At 33.9% G+C, this 25,376-nt stretch overlaps 1 protein-coding gene across 2 annotated transcripts in view; it reads left to right on the top strand.

The window, feature by feature from the left end:
- The first annotated feature begins 4,771 nt into the window (after positions 1–4,771).
- mgl (low-density lipoprotein receptor-related protein megalin) overlaps positions 4,772–25,376 on the top strand; it is a 180,762-nt gene continuing 160,157 nt past the window's right edge. The window contains exon 1 of one of the 2 annotated variants that reach the window (XM_020953035.2): positions 4,772–5,010. The gene's annotated coding sequence lies outside the window, so the exon portion shown is untranslated. Of the gene's footprint in view, positions 10,118–25,376 lie in introns of both variants that reach the window. The other variant, XM_086826795.1, reaches the window with a different exon arrangement.

The following is a 25,376-nucleotide window of genomic DNA, read 5'->3' on the forward strand; positions in this document are numbered from 1 at the left end:
TCAGCTTAAAGCTCCCTAAAATAAGCTATATAACAAAATCAAGTCAAGTCTTAAACGAAAGCTTTGGTTTAAAACTGGCTAAAAGCCATTTATTGTTAGCTTTTTCGCTTTTTTTAAAGCAATTTTGGAGCGTGTTTTTCTTTATTTACACTCTTTTTATTCCGGAGATTACGTGTAACAATTGCCTATTTATAAAATCTGAAATGGGTTGACACGTTTTTCCTGATAATCTGTTAAGTTTGTCCAATTATTGGCATGAATATAGCTTCCAATTATCTGGCATTATAGTATATGGGATACAATTTCCGGTACAACAAGATTCAAAAAGAGATACTTAATTTTTTATATAATTTACAATTAACATATAATTATATATTTCATAAATATTTTTATAACGTTAACATTTTGGATAAACATTTACAAGACACAGCTAGAGATAATCATCAACAGCAAAGCACATCTAGACACTAAGTCTTTGAGGTATTTGCTTTAAACAAATATTTGTATTTTGTGTTGTTAATAATTGTCTTTTTTTAAGTTTTATTGAGGTCTTTATTGATTATTCATAGGCAAAAATATAAACTTAACCTTTATTTATTCAAAATAAACCTTCCATTCTGCATTTTCAATGACAGCCTTTAGACGCGTTGAGTAATTTCACTGCAGAAAACTGATTCAGTCACAAACAATGGGCTTCTTTACAACCAGAATTAATCATAATAATCAATTTATAAATATCAATGAATAGGTTTTGTTGCTAATAGAAAAATGAGCTTACTTTCAATGGAATTAAATGCCTTCCAGAAAGTGGAATAAAGTAAACAAGGGAATAAATGAACTTTTCCATAGGAAAGTTTACTCCTTCCGGCGTTTATCAATGAATATGATTTGCTTTAAATAGAAAAATGTGTTTACTTAAAAAATAAAGCATTAGGTATACAATTCTCCTTTGAAGTGCAGTTTTTTCCATTTCTGGAACTTTTACAATTTTCCAAACGCAATTTTAACTTATTCCCCTATAAAAATACATTTAAATAGCTGCAAATTCAAACATTTATAGTTATATTTACATTTTTTTTTTCAACTTATAATTTTGGTATTTACTTGTCTCATAATTTATATGCAAATCCAAGTCATTTATTAAGCAGACAGAAACGAGCTAAATTGCGATCAAGTGCTCGACCTTGGAGACTCGGCTCGACTCCAGAACATGCTCAACGGCCGAACTACTACTTTTGGATGGTTAATATATATATTTATTTATATTTATTTTGATTATTTGCTGGCGTCAGGTCACGCTTTCGTCGTTGACCCTCGATTTAGTGAAAGATCATAAATAATTTACGAAACGAAAAGTGCCTGTCTGCGGTTTTCTTTTCATTGTAAATAATTACTTTTTTTGCTTAAAGAAAATCTCATCAATGCGGTTGATATGCACATGTGTTTACCTTTGCCGATTGAAGAAAAAACAAAGTCCCCACAATCACAGTCTGAGAAGTCCGTAACGTTCGGTAATGTCGCCGAAAACGATCTTGTTTAGGTATATATGTATATATATTTATTTTTATACATATATATATATATATAGATATGTCGCTCAACTTGGCCAACTGCTAGGGGAAAAACAGCTTTTCCGCTTGCAAACGGCCAAAACCACTAATTATTCGATTACCCTTCCAGGAATGCGAAATGCCAGAAGGCTGGAAAGTAAAACGTTTTAAGCACCGAAACAGCTGTTCATTTGCTGGAGTGACTTGACGGCAATTACTTTGATTTTCATGATTTTCACTGTACTAAAAACACACAAAAAAGGTGTGTTTAAATATAGAAAGAAACTAATTATGTTCTGCTTATCTAGACTAAATTTTTAAAAGAGATTTTTGCATTGTTGTGTTGATTTTTGTAGCCCAAAAAAGGATATTTATATGCTTGCAAAGTATTTTAATATCAGTAAAAAGCTTACAAAGCAGTGAAGGAGTCATTTCCGACCCTATAAATCATATATATTCTTGATCAGCATCAATAGGCGAGTCTTCCTAGCTATTATTTGGCAGAAAAAAATTACAACATTTTTTAACATTTTTTAAGGTGTTACATCGTTAAAATTTCAAAAAAAAAAATTTACAAATTTTAACATTTTTTAAACTTTAAATTGAGTATGCAAATTTATTAACCTCCTAAAAACTAACATGGAAAAGCTTTCCGAATTAAAATTATTGCCTTTTTGGCTGAGTTATGAGTTTTTAAGCTTTGATTTTTCGCACAAATTGTCATATAACAAAAACGAAGCTAACTTTAGCACGCCGAAGTTTGTATTCCCCTTTCATATTGAAATTCGATCATTAGGAATAAATACAATATAAATTATATATATTTATGTTAAAAAAGAATAAAGTAATGCTTTCATTTCATTAACCGTTTTGCATTTTCATCTATTTTTAACGATCGTTTGTATGGCAGCTTTATGATATAGTAGTCCGATTTTCATAAAAATGTACAACCAATTTTAGATTTATATATAATTGCTATATGCTAATTTTGATGAAAATCTGTTGAAAACTGGAAAAGTTATAATATTTTTTCTTAAAATGTTCCGATCGTTCCTATGGCAGCTATACCTATGTTTATATATAGTCCACCGATTCGCCATGCTCCGATTTATATATTGGTAAAATTATATAGTAGAATAACTCCATAGTTTTATAGCTTGGTCTTAAATTTGTTCCAAAACAAATCTCTCACATCTGTGCTTATGATTCTCAACTAGTTCTAACATCCCCGGAGCGAAGTGACTTCTGCCGGCCAAGTCTCAGACATGTGTTGTGTTACAAAAGTTGCAAGTCATTGTTTATTAGTGTTTAAAGTTAGTAACTGATCATACATACTTACTGGTCATAGATAGTTACTGTTCAGAGTTACTTAATGCTCATTGATACATACTGATCATAGTTACTTACTGATCATAGTTAATTATTGGTCATAGGTAAATATTTTAAGCTCAGCTATGACCAATTTCCAATACGATCCTAAAATTCAATTGCAAACTGCAAACTTTCGTCTTAGCAATTTTAACATATTTTAGCACCTGTTAAACTTTTGAAAAATTATGTAATTATGTATTTTTTTTTAGAATTTTGCTATATTTTTTGCATTATTTACTAAATTTTTTAATAAAAAGTATATAAAAATTACGATTTTAATGACGATTGGGTTGCTATTTTCTTTTTGAAGGTATACATGGAACAAATCCTCTTCATTTTTCCTAATAAAAACCCCCAATCCAAGGGTCAGGTGTTTTAAAGCGAAGTCTCATAGAATAGGAAGATTTTTCTGAAGATTTTTTTTCCCCCAAAAGCATCAACCTGTTGAAGGTTCTCCCAGTGCCAGTTGCAATCCAACATAGACACCGCCATCGAACACAGCTCGAGGCGAACACAAACATGTTGCAAGCTTGATTGTTTACTCAAAATTCGATGTTAAAAATTTAGAACAATTCAGAATTCTCCAAGATTTCGGTCGATTTGCAGCCAGAAACACACATTCTGAACACACAAGCACACAGCACACAAATTGTGTACTGTGCACACACGCGGACACAACTCGTAGGCTACTTAAGCTGCTCTAAATAATAAATTCAATTGTAATCGCCAAGCCATGAGTCCAAGCGTTTATGTAAATACTTACTCAGATTGTCAATTTACCTTCAAGTGTGTGTGTGTGTGTTTGTGTGTATTTGGGGGAACAAGGGGAATTATCCTCCAATAGTCCGCGAGCGAGATATATGACAATAAACTCAACAAGTTGTTCTCGAAAAACTGTCAATTAGAAGACGCGAGTCTCGAACCTCGAACCGTCGAGCTCTCAAGCCTCGAACACAGGCGCTCGAGCTGAGGCAGCAACAATTGTCCAAAATAAAAACACAACATTCAACATGCTGCATGCAACTCACATCTCAAACAATGTTTCAACAGGGGCCTAGGGAGGGAATATGCAAAGAGGGTCCATATAAAGGGAGTTTTATTTATTTATATATAATTTGTATTTATATATTTATTATTTTATATATTTTTTTTATTAAAATTATATCCCAAAAAAAAGGTCAAGTAACAAATACATAGAACGGTTTTGGACATGGAATTTCTATCAAACTATATAATTCTATCTATCTATCTAATGCTCAATAACGTAAGTTTCCATAAATATACTCAACAACTGTTTTTATATGCCAAGATTTATTTGAAATTCGCACTATATATAAACTTCATTATATAGTTTAATTATTAACTCTAAAAATATAGGAAACATTGATATAGTTGATATTTTTTTTTAGAAAAATTCGTTTCAGATTTTCAAGTATTTTAAATGTAGAATATTGGACTTCGAATTTCTTTCATATATATATTTTTCAAAATTAAACATAGACTTTTATATGCTAGGTTGACTGATGTTACAAATCAATAAATTCTAATAACATCTTTTGTTATTATTTTATTGCTTGTAATTAAAGAAAATACGTTAATTTTTTATTTGAAATAAAATCAAATTATTGACTAGTCAACATTCTCTCTGTCTGCCTCGATTCGCAGTATCTCACATATAGTTTAAGTATCATTATAAAGCTAATTTCTAGCTCAGATTTTTCCTTAGTTTGCAATAATAAAATGTTAGAGTTGCACCTGCAAACCCCCATTCAAACCGGCGCCTCTGGTCCAACTCCGCTGCGTTGCAACGCAACGTCGCAACGTCGAACCCGGCGCAGGGCAGCCGGAGCAGGGCTCCGCCGTCTGGCAGCCGCTGGCGGCGAGTCAGTCGCTCGCGGAGCGTCGTCGTGAATGGTCAGCCACCGCGGCAGAGCTATATAGATACTGACTCTGGTCCGAACCCAAATCCGAGCTCGAGTCCGATCCCAATTCCGATGCAGATGCAGTTACGTCCAACGTGGACAGCAACGAGAATAACAATAAACGCTGAATTGCGAGGTAACTGCGAGAAATCCCAGTTTTTTTTCGAGTGAGTGCGCCGGTAAATATATATGTTTATTTCAAAGAAAAAGAAATATTCCAATCATCTATAGTCTTATGCAGTTTCTTTTTTTTATTGTGTTCCGAAAATAAAATAAAACGAAACAACGGCAACGACAACAAAAAGTATAAAATATATATGGAAAAGAAACAAAGCAAATAAGTGAAAAAATCGCAATCGCTAAAAAAAAAATAAGAAGTAATGAAAAAATAATTGAAATCGAAGAAATGGCAAAGGGGCATTGACAGGAAAGGAAGTTTGGCAGACGCGAAAGAAAGCGGCGCGATAAAGTGGGCACTGTAAATTTCTAGACAACACAAACTATATAGTTTTCAACCCGAATCTGAACACTTTCCAGAAAATAAGTAAATAAAAAATACGTAAAGTAAGCAAGGGAATAAGTGAACCTTTCCAAGACTGATCCATGGGAAAGTTCACTCCTTCCAGCGCTCTCTTTATCTTTTTTTATTAATTAATTTCCTATAATTTTACTTCTTAAATATTTATGGAATTAATTGAACCTTTCCAAGTGTGACCCATAGAAAAGTTCACTCCTTTCAGTGTTCACCTTATTTCTTTATTTATGTATTTTCAATAGTTTTTCTTCTTTAATTTTTTTGCAACAACAACAACAACATTGTGTGTTTGGGGCCGTTGGCGGCTTTCGCCACTTTACGAGCAACTTCCTTTTTTGGCCAACAAAAATATAAAAAAAATAACAACAAAAAAACCAGTCTGGCCAAGACCTAGACAGAGAGAGATGGCAAATGGCCATGGAGAGTGAGAGAGATGATGATGTGGGGGTCTGATGGAGAAAGAGAGGTCCAGTTTTTAGGTCTCTCTCTCTTGGCCCCTTGACCAAACACCGAAAATGTAAACAAAACGGCAGCAAACTCGTATTTGTTTATGACTTGGCCAGGATAAAACCAAAAATGATTTGCTACGACTTCTCTGCCAGACATTCTCAAGTGTGACTCGAAAAAATAAAACTGTTTTTCCGCCTTCCCCCCAGAAAAGCCCCCGTGGAAACCCCTGAAAACCCCCCTCAAAGGCCCCGGTGAAAGTTTCCCAAACTCGCAACTTAGAATTCTCTTCATTTTCGGGTTTCTTTATTTTTTGCTTGATAAATGAGTCGCCGGCGGAGCCCCCGGGGCGGTAAATCATCTCTGCTTGTGGCACTGACAATTTCACAAATTTTATATATATATATTTGCCACAACACACACCAAAATACGCAAACATTCACACAAATCCAGAGCCAAAAAACTTTTCCACTTCGAGAACAAATTTTTGGACTAAAATGTGACTTAAAAGCGGCAAGTAGCTGGGAAATTTGTCAGCGATCATCTGACCGCAATTAGTCAATTTTTCGTTGACAAATTGAGAAATTAAATTGAAAGTTGCTGTTTTTAATTTGGATTTAATTGAAATTAGTAATTGTAAAATTTAATAAAGTGTGGTTTTGGAACTGTTAAGGTTTCTTAAGATATAAGAAAACATTTCTTTGGAAACCACAAGTGTTTTTAAAATAGTTTTTATTGAACCACTTAGGAAATTTATTAAATTAATTCGGTTTACTTCTGGAAAAAGGGATTTATTGAACAACTAATATATATATATATATATATATATATTATTTGATATATAATATATAATATTTAAATATTCTTCAAAAAGTTTCGCCATTAAAATTCTAAAGATTGAAAGCCTTCAAACTTTGCAAAAATACTTCTATTATAAATATTATTCCAAAGCAAAATCATTAAAATATATATTGAAATTGATAGAAATTATTAAAAGTACCATTCTAGTACCCCCCCTTTTTTGGCACTGCTTCTCTCCTCCCCTTTTCCATTGATTATTTTCCTTCTCGGTTCTCCGATTTTTTCTCGACTTTTCGCTGACTCCTCAGAAACTCCACACATCGAATGGCAATCTGGAATATGCCAGGTATATCCAATTGCATGCCACATATGCAGATGTAATGGGAGAGTCGGCCCACTCAACCCCCCCTCCACATCCCCATTGGAAACCGACGCCCCTGCCAACTGTACCGATGATCTGCTTGCCTCATTGCCGGTTAGAAAGCCAATGGAACGAGTTTCGTTGAGTGTGCAACTAATTTTCTAAATGGTTGTCGCTGCTGATCGTTGAGCGTGGCAAAAAAAAAAAAAAAAATACAAAAAAAAAACAACATACACATTATTTATATGGCCAACAGCGCACAAAGAAAAACTGTCGCTGAAATTGGTCATCAAATTGGTAGGGTTTTGAAATCAGAAAGGGTTGATCATATATTATATTTTAGCTATATTATTTGATATATTTAAATTTGAATTTTAATTGATGTTTTGTTAAAAACAAATTTAGGAAATACAAGTTAAATGAAGACAATACGAATATGGAGTATAGGTTTTAGCGAATAATATATTTATCAAAAGCTATGAAGGTCCCTAGGTTTTTTCTTATCTTCAAATAGCAGCAAAATATTTAGAAAATATTATACTTAATATCAAAATAGTCAGTTAATTAACAAGAGTTCAAGTTTTTTTGAATTAAAAGTTTATTTTTAAGGTTCCAGGTTCCTTTCCTTTATATTTTCATAGCTTTGAATTGATCTTGAGATGTATAAAATACCATAATTTCCCTATTACTTTCTCTCTACTTCCCTGAATATTCCAGTAATATTTAATTATTACATTCGCAAAGTTCTTGTTCCCATTGGAATTATTTTTTGCCTTTGGGCAAAGATTTCATATGTTTGGTTCAAATCTAGGCAACATCCAGTTTGTGGGTGATATTCCCCAGATTATATGGCATTAATGCCATCCCATTCATCATTGCAAAGATCGGACTGCCAGTTGGGAAGATTGATTGATTGAATTTTAATCAAATCTTCAGAATCTTTGATTCTTTTTTCTTTTTCATTTATCCGGGATTTTCTTTTTCTACTAATTTTTTTTGGAGTGCGTCGTCATCGTAAAATGGTAGAAGAAGAAGAAGGAGGGCAAGAGGAAGAGGCCAGAACCCAACGAAGAAGAAGAGTCAGCTGAAGAAGATTTAGAAAGAAAGAGAGAGACAGGGAACGACAGAGAGAGAGAGAGAGAGAGCTGGCAAGTTAATGGATTAGGAAGCGAGCACAAAAGACAGTCGAGAATCGAATTTTTCTCCCTCCCACTACCTCTTCGCCCTCTTCTAATGGAGAATTAGAGAGTTATCGAGAGAGAAAGAGAAAGAGCGGGAGAGAGAGAGTGAGAGAGCGGTAACTGAGCGGAATTTGATGGCCAAAGGAAAGGTGAAAAGAGGCACAAGTTGGCTTAGATGATGATGATGACGTGTGCATATGTTTGTATGTGTGCGATACCTGTTTGTCCACACACACACACACACACCTGTGTGGAATAACTAAACAGCGACCCGATTTCCAAGGCAGAAAGAGAAGTCCATAGAGCGAGAGAGCGGGACAGATGAAACAGCCAAGAAGATTAGAAAATAACAGAACCCAAGAGTCTTAGCCATGCTTGCGTAGATTATAACAAATTTTGAACAAATCTCGAACAAATCTATTACAAATCGTTCAATAAATCCAATAAATCTGTAAAAAGTTCTTAATATCCTATAAAGGAATAAACTACATATTTTTATTAGGTGTTTTTATGCAAATAATAGTATTTTTTAAGGTCTAGATTTAGAAATATATTTTTTTTTTGTTGGTTTTTCTTTTCATTGTATATTTTGTTAAATAAGAGTACTTTACTATTATGTTAATTTATTTCCTTATACATTTATTAAATTATAAATTCTGAAGCTTCATCATAGGTTATAAAAAAGAAAGCGGATTGATTTTACTTGAACTTTCTTAAATTCTTTATTTAGAATGCTAATTAACAATTCAACAAGTACACATAATGTGTATTTTTTGTTCATATTTGTAAAGTCTGTTAAACCCACAAAGTCATGCCACCAATAATTCCAATTTCTTTAGCACCAAAAGAGTGCTATTCTTGGCCCCGCAACCGAACCAATTTAAATATCACAAAAAAAGGTCCACTTGGAAACTGAAATGTGTGCTGGCCGACTAAGCCAATTATTTGTGGTATATGTTTTATGCTATATAGGCCGAAAATCGGTATGCAAAAACAACAACAATAACAACAACAGCAGCAACGGCAACAGTGGAGACAAAAATATGTAAAACTGTTCTCATTAAGTTCTCAGCAGATCATAATGATGTTTCGCTCTTCTTCTCCCTCTCTCTCTGTCTCGCTCTCCATGGTACTTGTATGAAATAAGATTTTTTTTATTTGGTTTTGTGGGATTTTTGCCGGTTGCCACACCTGAAATTCAACTGTTGCGCTCTCGCTCGCGCCAAGCAGGCAAAACGAAAGACTTAAACAACATACGTGGTTTCTTGCCAGAAGAGTGCGAGAGAGCCAGAGAGTGGGAGAGCCAGAGAGCGAACTCTGCTGACGTCGGTTCTTTGCTCTCGGTGCCTCCTCTCTCTGTCCCTCTCTGAGCTTGTTTTTTTTTTTGTTTTTTTCTTTTTTCATTTCGTTTCCAAAGGCGCGCCGTCGCAGTTCGTAAAACGCGGCTCGCCAGCGAAATTAACTAAAAACCACCGACAAAATCTTTGAAATAAGTGAATCACATTAAATGAAACAAGAAAATAATACAGTAATACTATCGGGCGCGTTGAATATAACACAGGGAATTGCGGAACCAATTCTTCCTTAGTTTATTTTCTGTTTTTATTTTTTTTCAAGTGCTGCCAAAACAGTTAGTGTGATTTTTTTTCGGGTTTTTTCTTTTTGCGTGATTTCTGTTTGCCCTTTTGCCTGTTTCGTTTCGGTTTCTGTTTTGATTCTGCGTTTTCTTTACTTCACTTACCTGTTACACTCTCACACACAAATACATGATAAGAGCAATTGCCAAAAGGATCAAAAATAAAAACAAAAATAATTAAAAGGAACACAAGTGTCGAGCACAAGGATTTTTGGCTGTCTCTCTCGTAGGCTCTCGCTCTCGCGCGCTCTCTGCCTCTCCCGCTGTCTGGATTACGCTCAGTTGTCTTCTTTTCTTTTTTTGCTAATGACAGGTAAGCAAAGACAAAAACAAAAACAAAAACAATAATGCAAATACATATAAAAGCAAAACGCAGACACACACACACAAATGCAAAACTAACAACTAGAAGAATGGAAAAACAATTTTAATGTAATTTTAATTGGAAAACGTGTTCGGTTTGCCGCCGAGACACACAAAAATGTGGAGAAAAAAAAGAGGAAAAACAAAGAGATAAACTAGAGAAAATGATTTTTTTTTTGGGAATTGTTTGGAAATGCAAAGCGTGACATGAGGTGAATTAATCTGTTGTTTTGCCGGTTGAGCTCTCAATGAAGTTGTCTTTGAGACAAGCCACAAAAACCATCGATTAAATGTCCTTTTAAAGCTTAAACCTATATCCTTGACCTTTGTTGATAGACAGATATGCCTATTGTAACTTGAATTCTAAGGATATATCGTTTTTTCCTCTTTTTTAAATACATAATATTAAATATAATTTAATTATTATATATTATTATAAATTCTATTAAAATTACATCAGTTAGATTACGAAAATCACTTCACAATCAAGATCTTATGATTTGTTGTAAAATCTTTCCAAATAATTTAAATTTGATAATTTTTTAACTGAAAGAAGTCCTTCATTAAATTTCAAAGAAATGATAAATATCAAATAAAGATAATAAATATAATTCAATGAATATAATATAATATTTTAAGAAAACAACATATAATTTTTAAGATACATTATAGAATTTCTAAATAAATTATAAACTTGTTGATATCCATAGTTATAAAAGAGTTTATAATATATCTAAAAATACTATATTGTATCAAGATGTATTTTATTTTATTATTATATTATTTTTATTTTATTGTTATATTTATTTTTAATATTCTAACTATTCTAATATTTCTAATATTCATAACTCAGTTCAGTTATCACAACTGAGTTCAGATCATAACTCAGTCTATATGATTCTTTAAATTGACTAATAAACAAAGTTTAAATTAAGTCTTTAATTTTACTATATTTAATATATATTTATATATAAAATATCTCTACATATGTATTTGTATCTTCCATTTGTTTCAAGTGTCTTTCTCTAGTCTTTCTATTTGTATTTTCTCAGCTCTTAACTTTAGTGGCATTCCCTTTTCGCTCATCAACTTGCTTGTTGTTGGGCTGCATTTTCTGCGCTTTTCAGTTTAGCCAATATACACCCCCTCTGGGCCCTGATGCCTGCCTGGCCCCAAAACGGAAAACTTAGTGATTTTCCTTTTCGTTCTGTCTCATTGCCTTTGTGCTCGCACTCCTCCGCATGCCTCATACTGATTTTTCTCTGTCTTTTCCTGATGGCAATGCATTTGGAAGCAGATCTAACAAGATTTTTCTTTTCTTACAACAACAGCGGGGGGAAAAACCAGCATCTTCTTCAGCTTCTTCTTTGAGATTACCCCCAACCCCCTGCTTTGGTGTGTGTGTGTAAAATGTTTTTGTTGTCTTGCCGCTGATTAAATTGTTTGAGAACTTTCGTTTTATAATTTGAAGCGCTATCTCGCTCACGCGCTCTTTGTGGGAGAGGAAAAACTCACGGCCACCGCCACCCACTTGGAGGTTTTCCAGCCCTCCCCCCAAAAATGCCGCCCACCGTATTTAGTTTCATTTCTGTGTGCAATTAGGCAGCATTTATCTCGTTTAAATTTGCGGCAGTTTACGAAGCTCAGCGGGTCCCGCTTATCACAAAAACCCAAACAAAGCACAAAAGATGCGTGGGCGGAGGTGGTGAGGGGTGGCCAAGGAGGGGGCGGAATACACTAGGGAAAAATATGGAGACTGTCTTGTAAATAAATTAATTAAGTGTGAAGAAATTGAATTGAAATTAGATTGTTAAACCTTTGCTTTACATTTTTCTAGAATTAAAAGGAATGATTACTTTTTTAATATATTATTATTATTATTAATTAAGAGCCAAAAGAATTTTTATATAAGGTTTAAGTAAGAAACACTCTTTTCTAATTCAATTTACCAATCTTATTTTTAGAATAACAGTGAAACAAATTATATGTTAAGATCAAATAAACTTTCTTTTTGCTAACTAAAAAATATGAATTAAATTTATAGAGAGCCAAAGATTTTTACAGAATATTGAAAAAGCATAAAATAATGTTTTCAAGTTATGAAATTTAAGCTAAAACCATTTAAAGTTTTTTTTGTCAAACTATATTTCTGTTAGATTTGTTCTCAGTGTTGAAAGGAGGCTGAAAGACTGATGAATGCCTGGCTAAATTTAACTTGGAAGTTTTCAGGAGTCTGTGGAAAATTCAGATCTAAAGAGAAGATGAGAGATGTGTGCGAGGTGGAAGAGATTAGCATGAAGAAATTGGTTGAAAAGGAAGTTAAGGACTTTTTAATAATTTGCAAACTAACCACAGATGGGCAAGAAAAGTTTAACTCAAGGAATAGGAGCTTAAATTAAAGTTCAAGTTTAAATATTTAATTCAAATTTATAATGATTAATACAAAATATATAAAGTAAACTTAAAGTATATCGGATTGAGTTGTCACAAATTAATTACAGGCCCCTGAAAATGGGTAATTTCCCTTTGCCGGAACCCATTGAGGCCTCTTCCAGAGGAGATGTAAGCCTCATGGAGGCCTCTCTTTTCCCTCGTCGAAAAGGTCTCCATTACAGACCTACTTACTCAATTGTTTCTCGCTCACTTCACAATGGCAGGCACAACCCCCTCCCTCTACCTCCCAGAGTCTATACTATTTTCCGGGAAGCACCTTCAGCCTTCGAAGGAGGAGGAGGAGGAGGAGGAGGCTCTGGCGTGAGGTTCGATTCTAATGCATTTCCAAACCCTGATGGCAATTGAAATGCTGCTGCAGTGGAAGAAGCAGCAGCAGCATCATCATCATCATCATCATCAGCAGCATCATCGTCATCTCCTCTTGTTGTTCCGTGTGGCATGTCATCATTAGGATGTCGTCTGTGCACTATAAACTCCAATGATACCCTCTTGTCAGAAGGGGAGTATTTATGTCAGGCTCTTTTGAATGATTTAATTAAATTTATTATTTATAAAGAGTGGAATCAATTGGTTATGCTTCAAAACTGTGACAAGTATTCTTTATTTTAACTTTAGTTTGATGTGTATTTGCGGTATATTGATGGGTATCCATTTATCTGTATCTGTCAGATACTTGTTGTATTTTTGGATAGCTGCTTGTCCTGCCGTTTCATGTGCTGCTTCTGCTTCTGTTTCTGCGGCGGCTCTAATGCATTTTTCATGCATACATTTAGCAAACGTTCGCCAATCAGACGATGCCGCTACTTGATGCCTGTCCTTGTCTGTATCCCCTTCCTGTCCCCGTCCCAGGACCCAATCTCCTTCACCCCCCTTTCCCCCCCTCGTATCCTCGACCTCGCCACCTGTCTCTCCAAAAACTCAACTCGACTGCAGTTTTTTGGTATTTGTCATGTTGACAAATTGCAATGCCAACCAACATATGTGGAACTGCTGTGGAAATTCAAGGAGCGTCCAATACAAGAGGGGGGGTTTAAGGGTTGAGGGCTAAGGCGGCATGATAGGGCGAGACAATGGGTGGGGGTGGTGCTGATTGAGAGGGGGGAGAGTCCCAAATCCATATGCAAATGCCATTGACAGGTGGGCAGGCACAGGTAATCTGCATGACAATCTTTTTTTTTTCTACTACTATATTTTTTTTTTGCTGTGTGTGTCCTCAACGGTTGAATTGAGTAAATGCACTGGAAGAAAAATAAAAGAAATTACAATTAAATATTAATTATTTAAAAATATAATTACAATATAAATATAATAATAATTAATTCAAAATAGAATTCTCCCTAGGTTTGATAGGAAAAGTCGAATATTATATGTACAAGAAATTATTGGTCCCAATTTAATATTGAAAATATTATAAACTTTGATAATAACGACATTTTGATTACATATAATATAATATTATATATATAATATAGCATTAAATATTTAAACTCGATACGATATGAAATGGCTATATATCTAATTTTCCGATCGTTCCTATATATATTATATATATAGATCGTTTCTATATATATTATATATATATAGATCATTTCTATATATATTATATATATATATATATATAGTCCACCGATTCGCCATGCTCCGATTTATATATTAGTAAAATTATATAGAAGAATAGCTACATAGTTTTATTGCTTGGTCTTAAATTTGTTCCAAAACAAATCTCTCACATCTGTGCATATGATTCCCAACTTGTTCAATCATCCCCGGAACGAAGTGACTTCTACCAGCCAAGTCTCAGACATGTGTTGTGTTACAAAAGTTGCAAGTCATTGTTTATTAGTGTTCAAAGTTGAAGTGATCATACATTCTTACTGATCATAGTTACCTACTGGTCATAGTTACTTAATGTTCTTACTGATCATATTTAATTACTGGTCATAGATACTTACTGTTCAGAGTTACTTATTGCTCACAGAGACTTACTGCGTGTAGTTAATTACTGATCATAGTTATCTACTGATCATACATACTTATTGGTCATAGATACTTTCTGATCATAGTTACTTATTGGGCTTAGATACTAGATGATTAAAGTTACATACTGGTCATAGACCTATTCATAGTTAATTACTGGTCATAGATACGTAATTTACCGATCATATTTACTTACAGATCATAGTTACTGATCATTGTTCCTATGGCAACTATATAATATAGCTTCTGACTGAAATTATAATACCCTGCAAGGGTATTTTATTTATAGAAATTTTGAATATACAAAAATATATTATATAATGTTGAAATATGGATTTAAAAAAAATATTATTGAAAATTTTACTTAAACTATTTGTTCCTTCTCCGATTTTATTTGTCTGGCTGCATATAAATTTATATATATATGTGTGATGTAATTATTTAATTCTGTGTAATATATTAATACAGTACCGATATAAAAGTTCCTCTCAGTGTAATGGCTAAACAAATTTAAACCTTTATTGGGGACAGAATTTCACTGATTCGAACCAATTTCGACTAGAATGCAATGGCTCTATAGGTATTCCATATAGTACATTCTCTCTCTCTCACTCCGTGTGATTTTACCAGATTGCTTTCGAACAATTGCATTTTAATTGCAGTTACAATTGCCGCACTTTTCCCGATATTTGCCATATGTACACACACACACACATGGATGTATATATAAAAATATATATATATATGTATCTATTTAGAATCGGGGCCCAAAATGCTAATCAAGTTTCGTCTGCTTTCCGCTTCCGCAGTTGATTTCCATCCGTTAATCGTTGGTGTATTTTTGTGTTTTTTTTTTCGATTTTTCAAAAGTTTCTAAAAACTGCGACGAAACGGTTGAACGTGTAGATTTTGCGTATTGCAATTATCGACGATATTCTCCCGTGTTTTATTTTGTTTATTTTGTGGTTTTGCTTGGGCCTTGGACTGCCGCCGATGAGAGATGATGATGATGATGATGATGATGATGATGATGATGATGAGATCATAGCCCAAAAGGCGTTTCGTTTCTGGCAAAACAGAGAAGAGCCTTTGTTTGTTTTTGCAAGGAAACAGGAGCCACTCCAGGCTTTTGGTGGGGCTAAATAAATAAATATAACACAAATTTTAAAACAAATTGCCGAAACGTGAGCGACATAAGCAAGCAGATGCCAAAAAAGGGAAATTATATATATACAAAAATATATATAAATCGACTCCAGTGGGTAAATATATTTATGAGGAAGTGCCCAAGAGATTGTCAAGAGATTAATTTGAAAGATTTGTAATTGAAAGGTTTCGCGGATATTTGTGATCTCGAACTTGGGCAAAAATTTAATTTGATTTATTTTCAATTACCTTTTCTTTTTGTTTATGTTTTAATGTTTTTTGTTCGTGACCCTGAGCTGTTCAAACTTTTGAACTCTACTGGGATTTTATATAGATATTTACTTTCAATAGAATAAATCTTTATACACTTTGTACACACGATTTGAGAGATTAATTCATTTTTTCACCCAGAGCCAGTTTCATTAGACAATTACGTTTCATCTTTGTTTTTTTTTTTTAATATTAATTAACAACTGTACTCGAGGTGTTGATGTTCAGACAGACACTCACGTGAAGCATCTCTCGGATTGTTTTCCAGGAATAATGTATGCAGATAATTTATTTTGCTAATTATTTAAAGCTACAATTTGCAAATAATATCTAGACAATACGAGAACTTTGCCCACATGTATATATTTATATATATACATATATCTGTATATTTATATATACATATATATATATATATATATATATATATATTGTGTGAAGTAGAAATTCCCCCGAGCCCAGAATTATTCCAGTTTTTGCCCCGCCATTGGGGGGACTTTGTAGGTCCCCAAACAGGTCTCGAAGCCAGCAACTCGGGATCCCACTCCAAGGCGAGCAAAAAAAAATATATATATATAAATAATACAGAAAAAAAAGAAAGAGTAAAAAATGGAGGGGAAAAAAAAATCAAGCACTACGGCAAACTTAATTAGAAACAACAGCAACAACTTGCGGCGGGCCAAATAAAAATTAGAAATCTTGAAATGTTGCTAAAGTTGTTGAGCATCTGTAGTGAATACGTGGCTCTCCAGCTCTGTCTCTGGCTTGCCGTTCTTTTTAATTCTTTGCAAAAAAACAATAAAAAAAAAACATAAATATATAAAGAATAAAATAGAGAGAAAAAAAAGTTTATAAAAAGGCAACTTCGCGGGCCTTGATTACGGCTTCTATTCCACTTCACATCATGTGAATGTGTGGCTTATGCTAATTTTATTTTATTTTATTCAATTTCATTTTATGTCGCCATAATTGTCGCCGGCTGCCCGCCAAGACATTTCGAATAATTTTAATGGAAACAATAATTTTGCTATAATTATTATTTCACAAAAGCAAAAATAAAATTTTAAAGAAATTTGTGAACTTCAATCGAAATCTTTTCTTAGACTGCTTTTGTTTCCAACTCTGAGGCTTTCAGAATGTTAATGATATCATTATGCGAAGCCTCTAAAAAAGATGACTAATATTCCAGTAGCTTTTGATTCAAGTCTACTTAATTAATCAATAATCTTATGTTTTTGGATTGCTATTAAGTTTTCAATGGCATTGTTATCGGGCTAATGTCATCAATCATTCTGCCTATTGGTCATACAATACTTTTCTTTTCATATATGAGAAAACCTAAAAGTGAAATCATATCGATAAAGCATTTTTAGTAACAATTATAAGGTGTTTGCCGGTATTTATGATTTTAAAACAGAAATATATTTAGAAAAATAGATTTATAATTGATTTAAAGCTTTTTATCGAATATATCGATGCAATTTAAGTATTGATTATGTGATGATTTATGGTATTTTAGTTTATAAAACGTATATACCGAATATATTTATGAGAATATTTGGGGAAAAGAGAGTTATCATGGAAAACTCTGTATCGGAAGTAGTATTTTCATATGTTGTTGGAAATATCGATATACTTTAAATATAGATTATGATATTATGATTGAGAAAAATCGATTTATGATGGAAAACTCTTTTTCGAATGGTGAATTATTTGATATTATTACACATTTCAATGAATTTTAAACCTTGATTAAACTTCTGATAGTCATTTACAAGTATATCGAGAAAATTTGATTTACAATGAGCAGAATGTTGCGTGTTATCGGATATATGTTATCGATGCACCACGCCATTATATATTAATTAGAGCCCGCCTTGGTAGCGTATTTTCGATGTCACAAAACTTTTGCGGACTCCACCCCCCCTTTTTTTTGTAATTGAATATACTTTTCGGTCAGAACATATAGTTATCCGTGGCCAAAAGGGGATGAGGGGGAAAAACGACACACAATCTGAACTCTGGTGGCCTGCCATTTGGATTTGAATTACTGTCCGATGGAATAATGAAAAAGCTGGGAAGATGAAACTCGGAAACTCGGAAAACCTTTGCGCAAGTTAATGAATGAGCTGACATTTCGGTTCGGTTCGGTTTGCTTCAGAGCCAGAGGGTAAAAGTTCAAATATTGGTTTGCATCAGTTTACACACAAATTAAAAGTACCGAAAAACTAAAAAAGTAACATGCCAAAACAGACCGGAGAGGGGACAGAAAATGCCACACGAAAAAAGTTGGTTAACTAAAAAGTTTGCACTATTTTCAGGGCCCTTCTGCCAACCAAATTCTATATATATATATATATATATATATTCCAAATCGAATTTATACATACCTGGTACTTCGATTTCCCCTTAAAACTCACGATTCGGAAGAGAGTTTCTTAGTTGAAAAATGTACTACGTACATGCGAAATGTGTGAAAATTGTGGGAACGTGACTCTGGTGGAAAGTAAAATACAAAAAACTATATATATTATTTCGTGATTATTGTCTCAATTATATTTGTACCTGCAAAATATCACGACATTACTAGCTGAAAGTTATCTGCATAGTTTTAGTTTTGTTTATCAGTGAGTCATAGAAAAATTAAGCATAATTATGTTTATAATTATGAGTAGGGAGAGTTCTACGGAACAACCTTTAAAATACAGTTTTTATACTGTTCGGAAATATTTTTCCAACTATTTTTTTTCTTGATATTAAGAACACACATATTCCTTGTTTTTTTGGGGTACCCAATGTACAAAAGTACTGGAAAACTTATAGACATAATCACAAACGTGGCTGATACCAGGACCCAACAACAATGGCAACAAATTTTTGTATTTCTTTTTTTTTCTGTATGAAGAGCATCGCAGCTCCTCCTCTGCGAGCGAAGAGCAAACTAACCACAATGAACTTTTGGCAAAACTTGGTTTGCAGAAGCCCAGCAAAAACTGAGAAAACCCAACCAAAATGTCAAAAGCCAGGAGCAAAGAAGATGAAACTGAACTGAAAACTGAAAACTGAAAACTGTGAGCTAAAAAGCTGAAAAGCTGGAAAATACAACACAAAAAAAAACTGAAAGACCAAGAGTGTAGCTGAAATGTGAAACTGAAACTGTGATGACCTTGCCCCGAGTGCCAAATAAAAGTCGATCATAAATATTTGCCTAAACAACAAAGCCGGGGCCCCCAGAAAATAAAGCAAACTTAAATTAGCCATCAGCCCCCCCCCGACTGTTGGAGCTAACAAAAAATTTGTGTGCCATAAAATGTAAATAACGGTGGCAAAGGACCAAAAGGACGACTCCCAGCTGCAGCAGAAGGCAAGACAATGTGGCAGGACCAGACCAGACCGCCTCCAGATGCTCCCCCTAAAGCAAAAAAAAAAAAAAATACGGGAAGTTAAATGAAGATATTTGTTACAGTCAGTGCACCTTGAAATTGTTCTGCGGCAACCGAAAAACCTCACCCTTGGAATCCTTACGAAAATTCAGGCAAACAAACTCAAGGAGTACCAAAAACCAAAACTTGGCGATTCCACTGGGGGAAAAAGTTCACTTTGATCAACAATATTTAATAATTATAATATAATATTGAAGTATATTTATAATATATATATTGAGTTTAAGTTGTTTAAACATATAAACAATAAACTTAAAGTCTTTATATATAATATAATAATTTTCTCTCCGTGTCTTGGCCATGTTGATCGGGTGTGGCAGACTGGGGAGTCACCTGTGATAAGGTGAGCAGATTTATTGGGCTGAGTTGCAGCTGCAGCAGGAAAAGCTGCTTGGAATTGAGTGCTGCAAGCAGCTTAATTTTCTTGAATTTTTTTGTTTTTGTTTGTTTTCCCCTGTCACTTGTTTGTGGGATATTATAGGTAAAAAGCTTATTTTCAAAATATATCTTGGGATCAATCAATTTGCATGTATTATTGGGGTTATTTATATATAATTAAAAGACACATATTAATGTATTATATATCTATAATTATAATTTATATATATATTAGCAAATATTTGAATAGTAAAGAAATTGCATAGACTTTATTGAAGTAAGGTAAATTTTCGAGTATTGCCCAATCACTTATTTATTAACAGTACTACAGAATAACTATATATATTTTAAATATACTATTAATATAAATTAATATACATATAGAAATATATATTATATATATTTTGGATATTTTTTTATACAAATTAAATTCATTTTCGTAAATATTGCATCATGGTCATCATTCTATTATAATATCTACCATATTTTCATTACCTTTTCAAATATCTCTTATGTTTCCTTCGCTATACTATTATTTCTAGTATATACATTCTCAAGAACGATATATACACTCCAAATTTTTCCCTTTTCCAGGGTATTTCCCTAGTTCACTCAGGTGGAGAATACCTTTTTGTTGGATGTGCGCTCCTTGAGCGAATCTTGTGTATTATTTGAGCTTATTTTGCTCACTGCTCAGATATCTTTTATAGTCATATCCTGCTGTTTCTGCTTCTGTTTTTCCTCCATCTCTCTCTCTCTCTCTCCTTTTTGGAGAGGTAGGAAAATTCAAAAGGAGGGACGGGAACAGCGGAGTGCCAGAGACAGATTATCATCAGTGGGCAACTTTATTAGTGTCATTAGATGCAGTCAAAGCGCACGGCATGGAGCAGAAAATGCTGGCCATGCGATGCCAGAAAACTCCACTTTATGTTCTCTAGAAAACCCGACACCACCCCCTAGACCCCCTAAACCCCCTAAGCCCCCCTCTTTTGCCTTTTCCGGAAGACCACCATTCCAATTTTCCATCGTCTTTTGCTGGTTTTCCCAACTCCGTTTTGTGCTATTTTGTCTCTGTTGTTGTTGTGAAACGACTAACTGCAAATTAGTAGCTACTTCTAGCAATTTATCTGAGCATTGTATGGCTCTGGCATGGGTGTAGCAAAAGGGGGGCTCTTTTCATGGCGTCCTAAGAGAGGGGGGAGGGGTGAACGAAGAGAGTGACTAACAGCCGTCGGATTGGAGTCTCATTATGAATACGCGTTCGCAGTTTGGACACTGACACAGGCGGGACAGGGTATAGAGTACGGGGCCATCATCATCCTCACAGTCATCATCATCATCATCATCACCCTCATCTTCATCCTCAGTCTCATTTTCATCCTCGTCCTCATCTGTAGCTTCCCTTTTTCGTCAGTCGCATCTGCAATTGTATCTCCGGCGAAAACCCCAAAAACTAGAAGCGTTTCAAATGCCATGCCATGTGCAATGCCTCTAAGATGCACTTGGAAAATAAACGAAAAATGCATATAATTTAATTGAAATATTACTAAATACTAATTTATTTGATTTAGAAATGAGTGTACTATAATATAATATAGAAAAAGAATAAAGTATATTGCTTATAAGTTTCTGGAAAATATATTAAATATTGTGAAGCTAAAAAAAAATCTTTTAAAATATATTTATTAAAATATATCCTATTAAAAATGTCCTAAATATCAAAATATATCATATTTAACTTTAAAATATTTGTATTTATGCAAGATATCAAAGAAAATGTATATTTATCTATGTTTATATTTATTTCTCCTATATATCTGGAAAATTATTCAATTATTTTATATGTTGTATAACAGAACCTTAAAATATCGATTTATTTATCGATTTATTCTTTAAATATCGATATTGTATGTGTATATCGATATTTTATGCCATACCCATTTGCAAAATTCTCAATAATTTCACCTTTCTCTTGGTGTCTGCTCCCATTTCTCTGGCTATCTCCCTGCATCATTCACCATCTCTGCATCCATCTTTGCTCAAATATATGAGTGTGTGAGGTGTGTGTGTGTGTGTGTGTGTGTGTGTGTGTGTGTGTGTGTGTGTAGGGATTGGTAAGAGGGGGAGGTTCGTTGAAGGGTCGTATGTGAGTGTTTCATAAATTTTGTATGCTCATTATTTTCGACTATGCGGAGAGATGGCAAAAAGGTGCGGGTCCCTGTGCCTCTGACGGCTCCACCTTCTCTTTTACTTCCCTTTCCACTCCAAGCCCCTGCTTTTTCCCACCACCCCTGACCCGCTCACTAGGTTTTCCTTATATACACCCTCGCAGTCCCTCGGATTTTCCCAGACCATTCACCCTTATATCTACCATTATTGTTTAGCTCTCTGGCCCGTTCGCCGACACTGTTGTTGTTGTTGTTATCCAAAAATTTTCAAGTGATTCAAAGTTTGCCATGTGTGTGTGTGTGTGTGTGTGCTGCTGTGTGTGTGTGTGTGTCTGGTGGCAACCTAATTTTTTGGTTTACGTTCAGTTTTAATGGGCTTGGGAGCCCGTCAACGTGGCTCTCCTCAGGCTCCCTCTTCTCTGGTTGGTTTGTTGGTGTTGTTGTTGTTGTTGTTGTTGTTGGCTTTTATAGTTGTTGTAACTATTGGTGTTGTTGTTGTAGTGGTTGTTATTGTTTTTGTTACTGGCAGCATCCTCATCAACAACAAACGTAGGTAGCTAAATTATAGCAACAACAACAGCGAAGAAATGGAGAAAGATGGAGGAGTTTTCAGCTAAAACTACTACAGTAAAAGAAATTTAGACTAAAGTCAAAATATAAAATATTATACAACAAAAATAATTTCTACAATTCTTGGGCAGAATTTTGGAAATAAGGAAGGGACTTATTGTCGACATTATATACATTCTTAATCAGCATTATGCTAAAAAATTTTTTTAAGGGCTTACGTCCCTAAAAAACTTTTATATTTCAAATTTTAAACTTAATACTAGATTTTTTCAACAATATAATAGGTTTATTTTAAAGGTTTACTAGCCTACAATTTGTACTTAAAGTAATAAAATAAAATACATAAAAATTTATAATATTTATAATGTTCTTTTTAATTGATTAAAATTTATTTAACAATTTTTCTCTGTGTTATTTTTACAAAATATCTGCCCTCTCAAAGCCACCCCCTATCCTTCACCCATCCCTTGATCATTCTCTTCATCTCTTCATTTGCTAAAAAACAATTGTTTCTTGTTTATGGCCCAAAGGCAAACATTTTAAATTTCGCTCTCTTTTTAGGCTGCCAGATTTCGTTTTCATCTTCTCTTCTTCTTTATTGTATTTTACCATATTTTTTTTAAGCATAAAGTTTGGTTTTTTAAACGAATAGGGGGTGTAATAAATAAAATACCTGATATAAAATAAGATATCTGTGGGGAATATGTAATTATTGTTTATTTTATAAGGATGCATATTTTCCTAACAATATATTTTAAATATATTTCAGTAGAAAATAAAAATAGGATCCGATTGCTTTCTTAAATTAAATTAAATTAAATTAAAATCTTCCCTTTTCAGCTGCTTATTTTAATTGTTAATTAAAATAAAAGCTTACCTTTGCTTTTATCTTTATTATATATTTATTTAAAGATATGTGACTGCAGGCTTTGTTTACACATTTTTTGTTATGCCAGCTCTGGTAAATATTTTTCCACTTAATAAATTTGATTGCTGTGGCCGCTTTCTTTGCAAGCTGTTGATGCTGCTCTCTGGTGCACATATGTTGCTGTTGTTAGCTCGATGTTGCTGCTGCTGCTGTTGCTGTTGCAAGTGTTGCTGGGGTTGTTGCTGCTGCTAATTGCATTGTTGTTGCCAAAGTTGCTAATGTTGCTGGTGTTGCTGCCGCTGTTTGCACTGATGTTGCTACTAGAGTTGCTGCTGCTGCTGCTTCTTTCTCCTTTTTGCCAGTGGGCTCCATATGGAGCTGAAACTTTTTATGTTGCCGCGGGGCAAGTTGCTGCTGCTGCTGCTGCTGCTCCTTCTGCTGCTGCTGCTGCTGCTCGCATTAATAGTCAGTTAGTATGCACGGTAAACGCCCGCGGTCTGGCTAGTAAAAAAAGGAACATAGTGGTTGGCTGGTTCAACTTTTTTTATGATGTTTAAAATAGTTTTCGGCGCTTTTTCACTGCTTTTTTCTTTTATATATATATTTTTTTTTAGTTTTGTGGCTTGCTCTGGAGGCCAAAATCAAATGCAATTAATTAATGAACAAGTTAAACAAAGCAGGCATAAAATCAAACATAAGATAAACTTTGGCCCCATCCCCCCCCCCACAAAACTTTTCACATAAAAGAGAGAGATGTGTTCGTAATTCAAGTGTTGAATTATGGAAAATGTTTGCCCAGACTCAGAAAATGAATCGAATAATGCCTCTCTTCAGACTTGACTTCCCTTTACCACCGAGAGATATATATATACAAATATATATATACATATGTGTGTGTAAGAGTACATGTACCTACATACTCGGACACTTACCAAACGATTTCCGTTTCCTGTGTTCATTAAAGTGTCCGAAAAAGAAAGCGTCGACCGCATGGATACACGATACTCAGATACTTAGATACTCATCGCTGGCCACAATTACAACAATTCACAAAATACAAAAAAAAAGAGAGAAAAAGAATTAAGCAAAAAAAGATACAAAAAAAGACACAAGAGTTAAATTTAAGCTTAAAGAGGGAAAGACAGAAGGTTGTTTAGGGCTTAAGAAAAATTACTTATCAGTTAATGAAGAGTATTTAAAATTAGTTAGTAAATTCTTTTTAAAATAAATAATATATTAATTAACATTTCATAACAATTTGATTATTTTTATATATTTCTGATAAGCCTTGTTTAAATAAATTTAATAAATAATCAACTCAAAATAACGAAATCAGCTGAAGTACTTTCTTTATTAAATAAAACCCTAGATAATTGCTTGCAATCTCTTTAACTTAACTTCTAACATATAATATAATAACATATAATACGAAATCCTCGATAATCTTATGGAATTTTCCCTTAATTATTTTGAGCATCTGTGAAGATGTATCTGTGACTTTAATGGCGTATCTGTGGTTTGCTTGACGAGCTTTCATTACACAATCTGCCATTTGCTATTTCTCCTGGCCATTGAACATCATTTCGCACATGTTTGGCTTGAAGTAGTTGCTATATGTTTTTTGTTTTTTGTTGTTTTTTTACCTACTTTTTTTTTTTATTTTTTGGTTTTATTGTATTTGCCGGTCGCTAATGTATTCAAAAGATATCGCAGAAAACAAACGTGGATACAGATACAGATACAGATACTTGTCAGCATTGTTGCTGCTTCGCCTGTTGCTTAGCTTCCCCTCTCCGCCCTCCCCCCTACTGTGCTCCTCTTGCACCCTTGTCCCCCCCATATAGTGCCACGCCCCCCTGTCAACTGTTGGCCGCCCCAACGCCCCCCTATTGGCCAGACAAGAGGCCACGCACACACACCGCAATGTGAATGACC

The sequence above is a fragment of the Drosophila serrata genome, unplaced genomic scaffold (assembly GCF_035046125.1).
Source record: "Drosophila serrata isolate PLE 108 unplaced genomic scaffold, ASM3504612v1 contig_8, whole genome shotgun sequence".
Taxonomy (NCBI): domain Eukaryota; kingdom Metazoa; phylum Arthropoda; class Insecta; order Diptera; family Drosophilidae; genus Drosophila; species Drosophila serrata.